This window comes from Podarcis vaucheri (assembly GCF_965113315.1).
Source record: "Podarcis vaucheri genome assembly, chromosome: 8".
NCBI classification, from domain to species: Eukaryota; Metazoa; Chordata; class Lepidosauria; order Squamata; family Lacertidae; genus Podarcis; species Podarcis vaucheri.
This window is the reverse complement of record NC_138766.1, coordinates 1,527,918-1,546,024: the sequence shown is the minus strand read 5'-3', so window position 1 is coordinate 1,546,024 and position 18,107 is coordinate 1,527,918. Positions and strand designations below refer to the sequence as shown.

Below are 18,107 nucleotides of genomic sequence, written 5' to 3'. Positions count from 1 at the left end.
AACAAAGAAAGCCTCATGACCTACGAAATGAAGCAATAACACAAAACACCACAAAAAGAAGCAAAGCGTTTAGGATTAGGTTTGGGTAAAGGTTAGGGTTACAGTGAGAGTTGGGTTTGAGTTGGATTAGGATTAGGAGTTAAAGTTGGGGTTGAGTTACGGTAAGAGAAGAACAGCAGAAGGAGAAATATAATTTTATTACTTAGGGTTAGGGTTAAATTAGGCTTAGGTTTAGACTGAGGCTTAGGTTTGGGTTAAGTTGTCCTCCCAGTTGAACGACGTGGCCCAGGGAGAGAGGGGAAAATAGTGGAAGTGAACAGCTGGCTTCGCAAATGGTGTAAACAGGAACGGTTTGGATTCTTAGATCACGGACTGCAGTTTCTTGAAGATGGACTTCTGGCAAGTGATGGGCTGCACCTCACAACGGTTGGGAGAAATGTTTTTGCCAAAAATCTCAGAAACCTCATCAGGTGGGCTTTAAACTGACTAATGTGGGGGAGGGAGACAGTGCTCCTGAAGGTAGGAGTCTATCAATTAATGAAGATGATCATCCAAATGTCATAGACCAAATGGAGCAAACAGCACGCGGACCTAGTGGTGGGAGGAAAAAATCCTTAAATAAGAGACACGGGGGAATGATTAATGGACTTCAATGTCTGTACACTAATGCGCAAAGCATGGGAAATAAACAAGATGAGCTTGAGCTCTTGGTACAGCAAACTAAATATGACATAATAGGCATCACTGAAACCTGGTGGGATAAGTCCCACGATTGGAATGTAATAATGGGGGGATACAATCTATTTCAGAGAAACAGACCAGACAAGAAAGGAGGAGGAGTGGCGTTATATGTCAGGGATGTGTATACCTGTGAAGAGATCCAAGATTTAGATCCTCAAAGCCAAAGTGAGAGCATTTGGGTCAAAATTAAGGGAGAGAAGAATAACAGAGACCTCATTGTGGGAGTTTACTATAGATCCCCAAGCCAAACGGAGGACATAGATGATGCCTTCCTGGAACAGCTGGCCAAGCATGCAAAAGGAAGGGAGATAGTAGTAATGGGGGACTTCAATTACCCGGATATTTGTTGGACGTCAAACTCAGCCAAGAGCATAAGGTCAAACAGATTCCTCACTGGCCTTGCAGACAACTTCATTGTCCAGAAAGTGGGAGAAGCAACAAGAGGAACAGCCATTTTAGATCTGGTCCTAACCAATGTTGATGACCTGGTTAGTGGGGTAGAAGTGGAAGGATCATTAGGCGCGAGTGATCATGCTCTTCTGAAGTTTACTATACAGCGGAAAGGAGCAGCCAAGCATACTAGGACTCAATTTCTTGACTTTAAGAAAGCCGACTTCATAAAACTTAGGGAAGTGCTGGGTGAGATCCCATGGACAACAATACTAAAAGGAAAGGGAGTTCATGATGGCTGGGAGTTTGTTAAGAGGGAGATACTAAAAGCACAACGTCAGGCAATACCAATGAGACGGAAACATGGAAGGTGCCTAAAGAAGCCAGGGTGGCTATCTAAAGAACTTTTAACTGAATTAAGATTAAAAAAGGATGTGTACAAAAAATGGAAAAGGGGGGAAACCACCAAAGAGGAATTCAAACAAATAGCCAGCACGTGTAGACACAAAGTCAGAAAAGCTAAAGCACAGAATGAACTCAGGCTTGCTAGAGAGGTTAAAAGCAACAAAAAAAGGCTTTTATGGGTATGTTCGTAGCAAAAGGAAGAACAAAGAAACAATGGGATCGCTCAGAGGAGAAGATGGTGAAATGCAAACAGGGGACACAGAAAGGGCTGAACTACTCAATGCCTTCTTTGCCTCAGTCTTCTCCGATAAAGAAAACAATGCCCGACCTGAAGAATTTGGAGCAAATGATTCAGCAAAGGAAACACAGCCCAGAATAACTAAGGAGATAGTACAAGAATATTTGGCTAGTTTAGATGTATTCAAGTCTCCAGGGCCAGATGAACTGCATCCAAGAGTATTAAAAGAACTGGCAGATGTGATCTCAGAACCACTGGCAGTCATCTTTGAGAATTCCTGGAGAACAGGCGAAGTCCCGGCAGATTGGAGGAGGGCAAATGTTGTCCCTATTTTCAAAAAGGGGAAAAGAGAGGACCCAAATAATTACCGCCCAGTCAGTCTGACATCAATAGCAGGGAAGATTCTGGAGCAGATCATTAAGCAAACAGTCTGTGAGCACCTAGAAAGGAATGCTGTGATCACCAATAGTCAGCATGGATTTCTGAAAAATAAGTCATGTCAGACTAACCTGATCTCGTTTTTTGACAGAATTACAAGCCTGGTAGATGAAGGGAACGCAGTGGATGTAGCCTACCTTGATTTCAGCAAGGCATTTGACAAGGTGCCCCATGATATTCTTGTAAAGAAGCTGGTAAAATGCGGTCTTGACTATGCTACCACTCAGTGGATTTGTAACTGGCTGACTGACCGAACCCAAAGGGTGCTCATCAATGGTTCCTCTTCATCCTGGAGAAGAGTGACTAGTGGGGTGCCACAGGGTTCTGTCTTGGGCCCGGTCTTATTCAACATCTTTATCAACGACTTGGATGATGGACTCAAGGGCATCCTGATCAAATTTGCAGATGACACCAAACTGGGAGGGGTGGCTAACACCCCAGAGGACAGGATCACACTTCAAAACGACCTTGACAGATTAGAGAACTGGGCAAAAATAAACAAGATGAATTTTAACAGGGAGAAATGTAAAGTATTGCACTTGGGCAAAAAAAATGAGAGGCACAAATACAAGATGGGTGACACCTGGCTTGAGAGCAGTACATGTGAAAAGGATCTAGGAGTCTTGGTTGACCACAAACTTGACATGAGCCAAGAGTGTGACGCGGCAGCTAAAAAAGCCAATGCAATTCTGGGCTGCATCAATAGGAGTATAGCATCTAGATCAAGGGAAGTAATAGTGCCACTGTATTCTGCTCTGGTCAGACCACACCTGGAGTACTGTGTCCAGTTCTGGGCACCACAATTCAAGAAGGACACTGACAAACTGGAACGTGTCCAGAGGAGGGCAACCAAAATGGTCAAAGGCCTGGAAACGATGCCTTATGAGGAACGGCTAAGGGAGCTGGGCATGTTTAGCCTGGAGAAGAGGAGGTTAAGGGGTGATATGATAGCCATGTTCAAATATATAAAAGGATGTCACATAGAGGAGGGAGAAAGGTTGTTTTCTGCTGCTCCGGAGAAGCGGACACGGAGCAATGGATCCAAACTACAAGAAAGAAGATTCCACCTAAACATTCGGAAGAACTTCCTGACAGTAAGAGCTGTTCGACAGTGGAATTTGCTGCCAAGGAGTGTGGTGGAGTCTCCTACTTTGGAGGTCTTTAAGCAGAGGCTTGACAACCATATGTCAGGAGTGCTCTGATGGTGTTTCCTGCTTGGCAGGGGGTTGGACTCGATGGCCCTTGTGGTCTCTTCCAACTCTATGATTCTGTGATTCTGTGATTCTATGAAGTTTAGGGTTAGAGTGAGGATTAGGTTTGAGTTAGGGTGAGCATTCGGGTTAAGGTTTGGTATTGGGTTGGATGTGAGTTAGGGTAAGAGAAGAACAGCAGCAGGAGCAATATAATTTTATTATTTATACTCCACCCAAGTCACTTGTGGCCGCTTTCAATAAAAGGTAAAAACATGAGCGCACTCTAAGTGAATGCTCATGAATGTAGAAACTCTTACTTCCCATAGAATTCCCAAAGAAGACCTGGGAATTGTAGCTCTGAGCTTCTTTGCAGAGACTAGATGACCCTTGGGTTCCCCTTCCATCTCTACTAGGATGCTCCCTGTCTCACTCTCACTCACTCACTCACTCACACACACACACACTCCTCCTCTCCTTTTCCTGGCAGTTTCACCTTTTTCTGCACTCCTAGCTCGGAAGGGCAGAAGAGGCTGTGCTGCCGCCTTCTTGGGCGAGGGCAGGGGTACCGGAAGGAGATGCCACCGGAGGAGAGGCAAGAGGACAGGAAGGGGAGGGAAACGGGCGGAAGAGCCTGTGCTGCCGCCATCTTGGGCGAGGGCAGGGTACCGGAAGGAGGTGCCACCGGAGGAGAGGCAGGAGGACAGGAAGGGGAGGGAAACGGGCGGAAGAACCTGTGCTGCCGCCATCTTGGGCGAGGGCAGGGGTACCGGAAGGAGGTGACACCGGAGGAGAGGCAAGAGGACAGGAAGGGGAGGGAAACGGGCGGAAGGGCCTGTGCTGCCGCCATCTTGGGCGAGGGCAGGGGTACCGGAAGGAGATGCCACCGGAGGAGAGGCAAGAGGACATGAAGGGGAGGGAAACGGGCGGAAGAACCTGTGCTGCCGCCATCTTGTGCGAGGGCAGGGGTACCGGAAGGAGGTGCCACCGGAGGAGAGGCAAGAGGACAGGAAGGGGAGGGAAATGGGCGGAAGAGCCTGTGCTGCCGCCATCTTGGGCGAGGGCAGGGGTACCGGAAGGAGGTGCCACCGGAGGAGAGGCAAGAGGACAGGAAGGGGAGGGAAACGGGCGGAAGAGCCTGTGCTGCCGCCATCTTGGGCGAGGGCAGGGGTACCGGAAGGAGGTGACACCGGAGGAGAGGCAAGAGGACAGGAAGGGGAGGGAAACGGGCGGAAGAGCCTGTGCTGCCGCCATCTTGGGCGAGGGTAGGGGTACCGGAAGGAGGTGACACCGGAGGAGAGGCAAGAGGACAGGAAGGGGAGGGAAACGGGCGGAAGAGCCTGTGCTGCCGCCATCTTGGGCGAGGGCAGGGGTACCCGGAAGGAGGTGCCACCGGAGGAGAGGCAAGAGGACAGGAAGGGGAGGGAAACGGGCGGAAGAGCCTGTGCTGCCGCCATCTTGGGCGAGGGCAGGGGTACCCGGAAGGAGGTGCCACCGGAGGAGAGGCAAGAGGACAGGAAGGGGAGGGAAACGGGCGGAAGAGGCGCTGCGACGTTGGGCCAGCAGAGACGTGCCGAGCCTGGCTGGCCCTCTCTCTTTCTCCCGCCCACTCTCTCTCGACCCCGCTCTCCCCAGGGGGCAGCCCCGCCCCCCGCCCCGCCCTCACCTGCCTTTCTCCCCCAGTGGCCTTCCTCTCGTGCCCCTTGGCGGAGGGATGGGGCGGGGGGGCCGCGGAAGTTTATATACAAGAATATACATACCTAGATATAGGTGTCCGTTTGTAAATATATAATATATAAAAATAAAACGGATATATATATGTGTGTGTGTATATATGCAGTGCTTCTTTTCTAAAAAAAATGCTTGGGGGTACTCTCATTTTGACTCAAGAAAATCGCCATTTTTTAGTTCAAACCGGGAAAAGTCCATTCACAAAATGTTTTATGCATTCCCCAGAAAAAAGCACTGTATATTATTTCTGTATGTTATTTCTGGATCTGGAGCCAATAAGCACACCAGTGGATGAAGAATAAGCAATGCTTTATTTGCATAAGTTTTTTTTTGTTTTTTTTAATAATAAATTTTATTGATTTTCCATGCAATTATACATTTTTATCCAAAATACAACAAATTATCTCCTTTTTTGAACTTCCTTCAGCGTCTCTGATAATCATCCATATTTATAACTTTAATTACACATTCCCTTTTTTCGTATTGCCATTATACCTCCCTTACCTCACTATTTCATATTAACAATATTTCTCTATTTTTACAGTGCCTCTTGAAATCCCACTAGAGTTGTCTTCACGCCGCATACGTTTTTCAGATAATCTACGAACTTTCCCCAGTCTTCGATGAACTTTTGGTCTTTGGTGTATCTGATTTTCCCAGTTAATTTGTCCAATTCCGCATAATCTGTCAATTTCAGTCTCCATTCTTTTATCGTCGGTATTTCCTCTTGCTTCCATTTCTGGGCCAACAAGATTCTAGCTGCCGTTGCTGCATATTGAAAGAGTTTACAGTCTTTTCTTCTTATGTCCTTTCCTAAGATCTCTAAAAGAAAAGCCTCCTTTTTTTTTGCAAAAGTTAGTGGCGTAGCATGGGTTGTCAGCACCCGGGGCAAGGCAAGTAATTTGCGCCCCCTAACCCGTGGATTTGCGCCCCCTAACCCGTGGATTTGCGCCCCCTAACCCCCAGATGTTGCGCCCGGTGCGGCCGGCCCCCCCTGCACCCCCCACGCTACGTCACTGGCAAAAGTATATCTTAACAGTTTTTTCATTTTATTGTATATCATTTCCCAAAAGCTTTTCACTTTCTTACATTCCCACCACACATGAAAGAACGTCCCTTCTTTTTCTTTACATTTCCAACATTTGTTACACGTCTTATACATCTTTGCTAACTTTACAGGTGTGATGTACCATCTGTAAAACATTTTCATAACATTTTCTTTCAGTGCCGTGCATGCAGTAAATTTTATATTCTCTTTCCACAATTTTTCCCATTCATCAAATTGAATATTATACCCAAAATCTTTGGCCCACTGTATCATTACCGATTTAACCTCTTCATCTTTCGTATGCCATTCCAACAATATCTTATACATTTTTGACCGAGTTTTATATTAATTGTTTATTATGTCTATTTGAAATTTAGACTCTTTTTCTACATAACCCCTTTCTTTTAAGTCTTTTTTAAACATTTCATTTACTTGAAAGTAATGCAACCAATCATATACATAATCTTTAACTTGTTCAAATGGTTTCAATTTCCATTTTCCTCCTTCTTTAATTACCAATTCACCATATGTACTCCAATTACCTCTCATATTAATTTTCTTAACACTCATTACCTCCAGCGGAGATAGCCAATAAGGGACTTTTGGCTCCAATATATTTTTGTATCTATCCCATACTTCTATTAAAGAACTCCTGAAAATGTGGTTTCCCGCTCAGGCTTGTGCGATTTTGAATATGACGCCTGAAGCTGGAGGATGCCCCACGGCGATTGGTGGAGCTGGGATTGGGCTGAGGTGGGTGATGAAGGTGGGGCTCACACAAGGCACCCCTAAGTGTCAGGAGGGATGACCATTGAGTGCCTCCAGCTCACAACCCTGTTTGGTGGGCTGAGGGGATGGGAATGAATCATCCCAATAACAATTTACACCCAGCTGGGTGTGAACGGAGCTGATTCAGCCCTCTCTTTCTCTCCCGATAAGTATTTTCTATTTTCTAGGGTGCTAGTCTCCGTCCAGGTGGGCGCCGTGCCACCCGCCTCGCAAGCGAGACTCTTCCACTACCACTACCAGCTTTCCAGGGAGAAAGTGGCAAGTCAGGGTTTGCTTGGGCCAATGGAGCTCCCTGCCAAAGGAAGAGCCTCTGGCACTTGAATCCACTGCCCACCTGACTCTTTTCATCTCTCAGCTGGCACCAAGTTCTGGTTGGGCCTGGCAAGAGGAGAAGCTTCTGGTCGACAGCGGTGGCAAGTTTCAGGCAAGCCTTCTCAGAAAGTTTGGGGGCTGTGGGACTGCCTGCCACTGGAGTTGCTATAATAATGAATTTTCCTTATGTTATTCCTGTTAAACTCCTTTTAAAGGTGACAGTGTTTGTCCACTTTTGGGACTGCCTGCCACTGGATGCCCTATAAAGATATGGGGCTTTTCAGCATGAAAAAGAAATCCCAATGACCCCTTTGGGACTCACTGCTACAGTGCCGGGGGGGCTTTGGAACTCCCTGCCACTTTGAAATGCCTCTCTGGGCGAGGCGTTCAGCAGGTGGTGGGTTCGAATTCCTCCCTGGCAGGAATGCAGACTTAAAGCTGCTAGTCTGAACCCGTGTCTTGCGGTGAACAACATAGCGTACGCAGCCGGAGGTGGGTGCGAGGAGAAGTGCCAGGGGAGCAGCAAGGAAGGTGAAGAAGCCCAGCAATTTGTGGATCCAGGGTTTGAGAGACAGTATTTTTGCACAGCATCTTTCCGGCCAGAGCAAAGAAAAGTGACCATGAGAGTAGAGATAATTTATTAAATTTATCTGCTTTATCTGGTTCAATAATTATAATAATTATAATTATTATTTAATTATATATTCTAATTTTAATAATTACAATTACAATAAGAAAAGTAATCAAAATTACAATAAGAAAAATTGCAATCATTATTATAATTATAATCACGATAGCAATTTTTCTTTTTAAACACACAGACACAGGTAGAAGCCCAGAATGGTAGAGCTAGAAGGGACCCTGGTGGTCATCCAGTCCAATCCCCTGCAATGCATAGACACACTTGTTGTTGTTGTTTAGTCGTTTAGTCGTGTCCGACTCTTCGTGACCCCATGGACCAGAGCACGCCAGGCACTTCTGTCCTCCACTGCCTCCCGCAGTTTGATCAAACTGCATAGACACACAGGCACATACTAATGGATACTTTCTGCCCCCAGGGAGCAGAGCCCCCACCCTGCCTTGGGGGGTGCCGTCACTTTGCATTTGTAGGACCGGGTCTGGATTGCAGAGCTGCCCGTTGCTCGCCCCCTTCTCCCAAGAAGCCTGCCCAGAAAAGAGAAGTCTGCCTCAGAGATAGTAGTCTGCCCAGAGACAGCCTGTTGGTTGGTTAACAGTAGGTGTAAGATAAAGTATAATAAGCCTAAAGAAAGCAAAACAGGTTGTTTTGGGTTCCGTCTACATAGAAAGAAGAATCTTGGATTTTGCTTATTAAAAAGTCGTGTTCTTTGGTGTTAATGCACATTTACCCAAAAATCGCAAAGTGAATGTAATGCGACCAAAATAAAGAAACACCATATTTCCTCTTCCATATGCTTCTTCCAGAAGACGAATAAGCTTCAAGAGGGCTTATTTGAATTTGCATGGTGTTTTTTGGGTTTGCACTAGAATCACACAACCAAAGCAAAAAGAATGCACATTCAACAAAAAATCGCAGTGAAATGTTTGTTAGCAGCCCAAATCAAGCATAGGTGTTTTAGTTAATCTCAATAGAAAGAGGACGAATAAGCTTGGACTGCTTATTCGGTGTTCATTCACCCACAAATAACAAAGCAAAGTGTAATAAGCCTAAAGAAAGCAAAACAGGTTGTTTGAGGTTCCATCTACATAGAAAGAAGAATCTTAGATTTCGCTTATTTCAAAGTCGTGTTCTTTGGTGTTCTTTGGCACATTTACCCTGAAATCGCAAAGTGTATGTAATGACCAAAATAACAAAACGCCATATTTCCGCTTCCATAGGCGTAGAAAGAAAACGAAAGAAAACGAATAAGCTTCGATTGGGCTTATTTCAATTCATAGAATCATAGAATCATAGTTGGAATTTGCATGGTGATTTTTGGGTGTGCACCAGAATCACACAACCAAAGCAAAAAGGTCTCTTGGCTTCCATCTGCATAAAAGAATACTATTGGATTTCGCTTATTAAAAAGTGAATGTAATGCGACCAAAATAAAGAAACACTTTCCGCTTCCACATGAGTAGAAAGAAGACGAATAAGCTTCGAGAGGGCTTATTTGAATTTGCATGGTGTTTTTTGGGTGTATACCAGAATCACCCCCAAACAAAGCAATAAGGTATTTTGCGTTCCATCTACGTAGAAAGAAGATGAAAACGCTCTGATTGGGCTTATTTCAAATAGCTGTTTTTGGGGTTAGAAAGCACATTCAACCAAAAATCACAGAGCGAAATGTTTGTTATCAGCCCAAATCAAGCATAGGTGTTTTAGTTAATAGAAAGAGGACAAATAAGCTTGGATTGCTCTTTCGGTGTTCATTCTCCCACAAGCTACAAAGCGAAGTTTCATAAGCATAAACAACGCAAAACAGGTTGTTTTGGTTTCCATCTACATAGAAAGAAGAATCTTGGATTTCGCTTATTTCAAAATCATGTTCTTTCGAGTTAATGCTCATTTACCCAGAAATCGCAGTGTATGTAATGAGAACAAAATAACAAAACGAAATATTTCCGATTCCATATCCGTAGAAAGAAGACGAATAAGCTTCGATTGAGCTTATTTCAATTCATAGAATCATAGAATCATATAGGAAATATCGTGGTGTTTTTTGGGTTTGCACCAGAATCACACAACCAAAGCAAAAAGGTGTTCTGGGTTCAATCTACATAAAAAGAAGAATCTTGGATTTCGCTTATTTCAAAGTCGTGTTCTTTGGTATTAATGCACTTTTACCCAGAAATCGCAAAGTTTATGTAATGAGACCAAAATATCAAAACGCCCTATTTCCGCATCCATATGCGTAGAAAGAAGAGGAATAAGCCTAAAGAAAGCAAAACAGGTTGTTTTGGGTTCCATCTACATAGAAAGAAGAATCTTGGATTTCGCTTATTTCAAAGTCCTGTTCTAGGGAGTTTATGCACATTTACCCAAAAATCACAAAGTGTATGTAATGAGAACAAAATAACAAAACGGCATATTTCCGATTCCATATCCGTAGAAAGAATACGGTCTTTTGGCTTCCATCTACATAGGAAGAAGATGAAAACGCTCTGATTGGGCTTACTTCAAATAAGTGTTTTTGGCGTTAGAATGCACATTCAACCAAAAATCGCAGACTGAAATGTATGTTATCAGCCCAAATCAAGCATGGGTGTTTTGGTTCATCTCAATTGAAAGAATAAGCTTGGATTGCACTCGGTTTTCATTCACCGACAAATAGAAAATCGAAGTATCATAAGCTTAATCAATGCAAGACAGGTTGTTTTGGGTTCCGTCTACATAGAAAGAAGAATCTTGGATTTCGCTTATTAAAAAGTCGTGTTCTTTGGTGTTAATGCACATTTACCCAAAAATCGCAAAGTGAATGTAATGCGACCAAAATAAAGAAACACCATAATTCCTCTTCCATATGCTTCTTCCAGAAGACGAATAAGCTTCGAGAGGGCTTATTTGAATTTGCATGGTGTTTTTTGGGTTTGCACTAGAATCACACAACCAAAGCAAAAAGAATGCACATTCAACCAAAAATCGCAGAGTGAAATGTTTTTTATCAGCCAAAATCAACCATAGGTGTTCATCTCAATAGAAAGAACGAATAAGCTTGGATTGCTCTTTCGGTGTTCACCCACAAATAACAAAGCAAAGTGTAATAAGGCTAAGGAAAGCAAAACAGGTATTCGCTTCCATCTGCATAGAAAGAAGAATCTGGGATTTCGCTTATTTCAAAATCGTGTTCTTTGGAATTAATGCACATTTACCCAGAAATCGCAAAGTGTATGTGTCAGGGGTTCAGGAGCAGAGACGCAGAGAAGGGAGGAAGCAGAGAGCGAGGGGGAGGAATCCGAAGGGAAAATGAGTGATGATGACGACCCGAGATCTCCAAGCCTAAGCAGTGAGTCAGAGGACTCCCAAAAGGGAGCCCCAGTGAGCAGAGCAAGGGGGGGATCCGGGGGGACACCCCAGGAGGAAGGGAACAGAGGAGATTCAGAGAGCAGCAGCTGGAAGTCGGGACCCACGCTCATAACTGAGGGCGGCAGCAGCTGGAAGTCGGGACCCACGCTCAAGACTGAGAGCAGCAGGGAGGAAGGTAGCCAGGCATCGGGTTCCGGAGGCTGTCAGCAGGAGGGAGGGCACGAGTCAGGGGTGGTCACGCCCTCAGAGAGCGAGGCAACGGTTAAGAGGAAAGTAGAGAGTTGGGCGCGCGCGCCAAGTTCAAATGCAGCGGAAGCTGGAGCAGTAAGCAGCCCGGAGAGTGAGCCAGGTCCTAAAGCCCGCCGCAAGGAGGCAGAAGGATCAGGGGGGTCAGCGTCAGAGGAGAGTAGAAGGGAGGAGGCCCAGGGGGGCAGAAGGACCCAGAGACGTAGGGAGAGGCGAAGGAGGTGGAGCAAGGCTAGGGTATTAAGCTGGTGTGCAAGAGGCGGGGACTCAGACGGGTCTTCGCCGACCTAGGGCAGAAGGTGTAGAGCTGCACGCTGCAGTTCGGAAATGAAACCTGTAACTTAATAAAGACTCTTATAAAGTGAACGCTGGCGGACTTGGTCCTATGTGAGCTGGGACTGGGTGGCAGCTCTGACAGTAAGACCCGTCTCTTAAAAGCTTCGGACACCTGATATCTCGCAGCGGAGAGAGAGGCAGCTGGAGGAGGGGATCGGTGTTTGGGAGCAAGCTCACGATGGTTAGCAGAGATGACGGAAGCAGAGAAAGTTGCAGCGCTGCAACAGGCAGTTACCCAATTGAACGCGGAGGTACTGGCATCCAAGAAGAGGGAGGAGGATGCGGCAGCCGCCTACAGAGATCTCCACGCCAGGTTTGAAGCATGGGTTAAACACGGGCAGCCAGGACCCAGACCGGAGGGGGTTGGGTTGGCACGGAGAGCAGGAGGGCTTGTGGCTCACTTCGATGGGAATTTACAACAGTACCCCAATTTTCGAGCAGACGTAATGTGCGCACTGCAACTGCTGGCAAAAGACTTTAGAGATGAGGAAGAGAAAGTGGGGTTCATACTATCCCATTTGCATGGGGATGCTAAAGCGTGGCTACGCAATTTGTGGAGGGATAAAGATCCGGCGCTTCAGAATGCAGATGCCTTTATCAAAGCGATGGATGCGTGTTTTTTGTCTACTATTGATGTGGATCTTGCCCGACGGGAGATTCATGGACTGAAACAAGGGAGGGCAAGCGTCCGGCAGTACCACGCCCGCTTTTTTGCGCTGGTCAGTGCCTTAGAGTGGGACCGGGATTCGCCCCCTGTCAGAGACCTGTTCTGGGAGGGTCTGAGCTCAGCGGTCAAGGATGAAATTGCAAGGGGGGAGAGGCCCCGAAGCACGCAGGAGGTGGTCCAAAGGGCGCTGACTGTGGGGGTGAGGCTGGAAGAACGTCCCTGGTGCAGAGATGAAGGACGTGGAGGGCGCGAAGCAGCGAGAAGTTTCTCTTTCGTTCCAAGAGAAGCAGCGCGTGCGCAATCCACACCTCCGCCAGGAGGGGGAGGGGAACCGATGGAGGTTGGAGGTGCAAGGGCTCAGTCAGCAGCCAGAGCCCAAGCACCGACAGCAGTGAAAGCGAAGCCTCCTAGAGGGAACAGGAAGTGTTACATCTGCGAGGATCCAGGCCATTTGGCGAAAGAGTGTCCCCGGAGGCTCCACAAGCACACTGCAGCCTCAGCAATGGTGACTGCAGCAACGCAGCAAGGGGAACCACAGCAGGGAAACGACGATGTCTGGCTGGAGACAGAGGCACTGGGGCCCAGCCAGACGCATCAGTGAAGCAGTCCCCAGCGATCTTGCAACCCACGGACCCCCTCCCACCCAAACCAGTAGTGCAGCTCACAGCATCTCTCCAGCTACCCGATGGCGTCACTATCGAAGTGCCGCTTTCTGTGGATTCTGGAAGCAACGCAGACTTTATAGCGCAGGATTTTGTGGAGCAGCACGCTATACAGCTACTGCCTGCCACTCTGCCCCTGCAAGTCGTCACAGTGGATGGCAGAGAGTTGCTAGGGGGGCAGGTGGTGAAGCAAACGCCACCGATGGTGATGCGCCTTGGCAACCACAGGGAAGTCATCAGTTTTAATGTCACCCAACTGTCGGACACGCCCATTGTGTTGGGCATGAGTTGGCTGGACAGGCACAGTCCGACACTGGCTTGGTACCAGAGACAGCTGATCTTCGGCTCCTCTTATTGCGCAGAACACTGCATCCTGCCCAGACAGGAGGGAGAGGAGGAGGAATCACAACTGCAGTTGGGAACGTTGCAAGCAGTCCCCCACAAATACGCAGACTTTCTGGAGGTCTTCTGCGAGAAAGAGGCTGACAAGCTACCACCGCACAGGCAATATGACTGCAAGATTGACCTCCTACCAGGGGCGACGCTGCCGAAAGGGAAGCTGTATTCCATGTCTGAGGAAGAATTACAGGAACTCAAACAGTTCATAGATCACAATTTGCAGCGCGGTTTCATCCGGGAGTCCAGGGCAGTAGGGGGCAGTCCTGTTTTCTTCGTGAAGAAGAAGGACACGCCCCAGAAAAGACTGGTGGTGGATTTTCGCCTCTTAAACAAGATGACCAAGCCTTCTGATTTCCCCATGCCCAGGATTGACGACCTGCTAGCGACGGTGCGCAAGGGACGCGTGTTCACCAAGTTGGACCTGCGAGGTGCGTACAATCTCATCCGCATGAGGGAGGGCGATGAGTGGAAGACAGCCATGTTCACGCCTCTGGGCACCTACGAATACAGAGTGATGCCGTTTGGATTGCAAAACGGTTCTCACTGTTTCCAAGCTTTCATGCATCATGTGTTGGCGGGACTCCTTTACAAGAAGTGCGTCTGCTTTCTGGATGACATCCTGATATTCTCCGACTCGCAGCAAGCCCATGACCAAGATGTTCGGGAAGTGCTGAAGAGGCTGCAGCAGCATAGACTGTACGCCAAACTGGAGAAGTGCCAGTTCGACACGACGGAGGTGGATTTCTTGGGGTACAAGTTGTCGGACAAGGGGCTAGCCATGGACAGCGCCAAGGTTCGTGCGGTGTTGGATTGGAAGAGCCCGCGCAATCGGAAGGAGGTCCAGCGGTTTGTCGGCTTCGCCAACTTCTATCGCAAGTTTATCAAGGGGTTCGCGATGCAGACGGCGGCCATTACGGACACGCTAAGCTCCAAGAAAAAGAAATTCATCTGGACGGAGCAGGCGGAGCAGTCCTTTCAGGCACTCAAGCGTCTCTTCGCGTCGGAAGAGCAACTGCTGCATATCGACCCCAGCAAACCGATGCGGGTAGAGACAGACGCGTCCGATAGAGCAGTGGGAGCTGTCCTGCTGCAAAGGGACCCACAGGGGGTCTGGAGGCCGGGAGCGTTCTACTCCAGAAAGCTCAGCAAGTCGGAGCAGAACTACACCATCTGGGACAGGGAGTTGCTGGCCATTCATGCAGCTTTCAAGGCGTGGAGGCACTTCCTGATCGGCGCCAAGCACACGGTGCAGGTCTGCACGGATCACAAGAATCTGGAGCACTGGCGCACGGCTCAGTTCCTGAACCAGAGGCAGATACGTTGGGCGGAGTTCTTTGCTGACTTCAATTTCCGAATAGAGTACGTCCCAGGCGACACCAACGTCATGGCGGATGCACTGTCCCGCAAACCGCAATACCTCGAAGAGGCGACGCCAGCGGCAGCCATGCACATCTTCGCGCCAACAGCGTGGGCGTGCGCTTCAGCCACAGTAGACCTGGATGCGGTGCGGCGGGCGTTGCAGGACGACTCCTTCGCGCGGGCGAAGATGGCAGAGGTGCACAAGGGCACGGCGAAGGGCGACGAGTTCCAGATACGAGACGGCTTGCTCTTACGTAAAGGGGCCATCTACGTACCGGGAGACGAACTTCGCGCCAGGGTACTGCAGCAGCTGCACGACGCACCCACGGCCGGGCACTTTGGCACGGAAAAAACGGTGGAATTAGTCGCAAGGGACTTTTGGTGGCCCAGACTGAGAGGGGAAGTCGCGGACTACGTTGCGAGGTGCGACACCTGCCAGAGGGCCAAACCGGTGCACAAACCACCGGCGGGACTGCTGGAACCGCTGCAAACGCCGTTTGAACCGTGGGAGAGAGTGGCCCTGGACTTTGTTACGGATCTACCCAGCTCGAGAGGCAAGACAGCTGTACTAGTGGTGGTGGACTTGTTCACCAAGATGGCACATTTCATTCCGTGTGCGAAGGTGGCCACGGCGGAACAAACCGCCAAACTGTTCATAGATCACGTGTTCAAAGTGCATGGTCTGCCGCGGTCTATCCTGTCCGACCGCGGGCGCCAGTTCGTCTCGAATTTCTGGCAGAAGCTGATGAGTTTTCTAAATGTCAAGGTCGATCTGGCATCAGCAAGACACCCGCAGACCAACGGGCAAGCAGAGAGGGTCAATGCCATCATGCAGCAGTACCTGAGATGCTATGCCAATCAACAACCTGCGACCTGGGTGGATTACCTGCCGCTCGCCGAGTTCGCTTACAACAACACGAAGCACGTGTCCACAGGGGTGACGCCGTTCTTCGCCAACAATGGGAGGAATCCCAGAACCTTCCCGGGACGGGAGAGAGTGGGGGACGGAGAACCACAGACGGCGGACGCGTTCGCGTCAGAGTTGCAGGCGGTACACGATCAACTCAGACGGCAGCTGGAGCTAGCTAAGCACGCCTACAAGGTGCAAGCTGACAAGCACAGGCGGGTTGGCGAAGAGATCCAAGTGGGAGACTGGGTCTGGTTGGCAGCCCACGCAGTGCCGACCAGGTCACTAGCCAAGAAGAAGTTGGGGCACAAGCAAATTGGTCCGTACCAAGTCGAAGCACAGATCAACCCGGTAGCCTTCCGACTGGCGCTGCCGGAGGGTTCCAGAATGCATCCGGTGTTCCACAGGTCGGTGCTCACTCCCTACAAGGCACCTCACAGATTCCAGGAGCCAGGGACGGCACCGAGTCCGTTCCGGGAGCGGACGGAGACGCGAGGGGTGACGCAGCAAGACCCCATCAACGAGGTCACGGAGATTTTGGACTCCAGATGGGGAGAAGAGGGAGTCGAATACCTCCTAGCCAGAGAGGGCACCCGGGCCAGCGCCAATAGCTGGGTGCCAGACTACGCTTTGGAGGAACCCCTGCTCAAGGACGAGTTTCATGCCCTTTTCCCACACAGACCCATGCCAGCGAGCTTCTTCGACGACTGGCTGTTCACGCCCACACTTTCTTCCAGCACGTTCCATGGATTCGACTCGGACGGGGAACCAGCACTGAGCACCCGTTCCCCAGAAGGATCGCCGGCGGGTTCGGCGTCAGACACCTCGTATTGGTGGGACGATCGACCGGAGGAGCAATGGCGCCGGAAGTGGCTGGAGATGCCAGGTCGAGCGACCGACGCAGAGACTGACATGGACGTGTTCGGGGAGGACCTTGGGTTCGAGCACGGCGGTACAGAGATGGAAGCGGAACAGGTCAACGTCGGCGACCGCGAGGAGGAAGACTCGGAGGTCTTCAGTTGGCGGCCACCCACGGGGAGCGAACTGTATCCGGCTTTCCCTCCCGTGATGATGGAGCACCCAGCACCCACACCTGAAAGCGGGGAGGGGGGAAGGGGGGCTTCGAGGGGGGGATGGATGTCAGGGGTTCAGGAGCAGAGACGCAGAGAAGGGAGGAAGCAGAGAGCGAGGGGGAGGAATCCGAAGGGAAAATGAGTGATGATGACGACCCGAGATCTCCAAGCCTAAGCAGTGAGTCAGAGGACTCCCAAAAGGGAGCCCCAGTGAGCAGAGCAAGGGGGGGATCCGGGGGGACACCCCAGGAGGAAGGGAACAGAGGAGATTCAGAGAGCAGCAGCTGGAAGTCGGGACCCACGCTCATAACTGAGGGCGGCAGCAGCTGGAAGTCGGGACCCACGCTCAAGACTGAGAGCAGCAGGGAGGAAGGTAGCCAGGCATCGGGTTCCGGAGGCTGTCAGCAGGAGGGAGGGCACGAGTCAGGGGTGGTCACGCCCTCAGAGAGCGAGGCAACGGTTAAGAGGAAAGTAGAGAGTTGGGCGCGCGCGCCAAGTTCAAATGCAGCGGAAGCTGGAGCAGTAAGCAGCCCGGAGAGTGAGCCAGGTCCTAAAGCCCGCCGCAAGGAGGCAGAAGGATCAGGGGGGTCAGCGTCAGAGGAGAGTAGAAGGGAGGAGGCCCAGGGGGGCAGAAGGACCCAGAGACGTAGGGAGAGGCGAAGGAGGTGGAGCAAGGCTAGGGTATTAAGCTGGTGTGCAAGAGGCGGGGACTCAGACGGGTCTTCGCCGACCTAGGGCAGAAGGTGTAGAGCTGCACGCTGCAGTTCGGAAATGAAACCTGTAACTTAATAAAGACTCTTATAAAGTGAACGCTGGCGGACTTGGTCCTATGTGAGCTGGGACTGGGTGGCAGCTCTGACAGTATGTAATGAGAACAAAATAACAAAATGCCCTATTTCCGCATCCATATGCGTAGAAAGAAGAGGAATAAGCTTCGATTGGGCTTATTTCAATTCATAGAATCATAGTTGGAATTTAAATGGTGTTTTTTGGGTGAGCACCAGAATCACCCCCAAACAAAGCAATAAGGTGTTTTGCGTTCCATCTACGTAGAAAGAAGATGGAAACGCTCTGATTGGGCTTATTTCAAATAGTTGTTTTTGGGGTTAGAATGCACATTCAAAAATCACAGAGCGAAATGTGTGTTATCAGCCCAAATCAAGCTAGGTGTTTTAGTTAATAGAAAGAGGA

The 18,107-nt window shown here is 49.2% G+C and overlaps 1 long non-coding RNA gene across 1 annotated transcript in view; it reads left to right on the top strand.

The window, feature by feature from the left end:
* LOC309538979 overlaps positions 1–4,310 on the top strand; it is a 31,845-nt gene extending 27,535 nt beyond the window's left edge. Inside the window, exon 3 of the long non-coding RNA XR_014222572.1 lies at positions 4,235–4,310. This is a non-coding gene — a long non-coding RNA (uncharacterized lncRNA). The remainder of the gene's footprint in view (positions 1–4,234) is intronic.
* Positions 4,311–18,107: the final 13,797 nt, after the last annotated feature.